The following is a 217-nucleotide window of genomic DNA, read 5'->3' on the forward strand; positions in this document are numbered from 1 at the left end:
CAAAAAGCATTTTTGTTCTTAAATTGGGAGTTTGCTGTAGTTTGCAGAAGAAAGGGTCCCTTTGGGATGGTTGGCATGGGGGGACCAGCAGAGCCCAAGGACCCCACTCGATGCCTCTGCATCTCTCTCCCTACAGTGCCAAAGTGTGGGGGTCCCTGTGCCACCAGGATTTGGGGACCGGCACCTTCATCCGCAGCTCCTACCGGACCCACCACAT

At 55.3% G+C, this 217-nt stretch overlaps 1 protein-coding gene across 1 annotated transcript in view; it reads left to right on the forward strand.

The window, feature by feature from the left end:
* The window catches only part of LOC103798847, a gene marked incomplete at its 5' end in the record, with an annotated part of 2,948 nt that overhangs the window by 992 nt on the left and 1,739 nt on the right, over positions 1-217 (forward strand). The gene's annotated exons all lie outside the window — the stretch shown is intronic.

This window comes from Acanthisitta chloris, unplaced genomic scaffold (genome assembly GCF_000695815.1).
Source record: "Acanthisitta chloris isolate BGI_N310 unplaced genomic scaffold, ASM69581v1 scaffold38273, whole genome shotgun sequence".
In the NCBI taxonomy this organism is placed as follows: Eukaryota; Metazoa; Chordata; class Aves; order Passeriformes; family Acanthisittidae; genus Acanthisitta; species Acanthisitta chloris.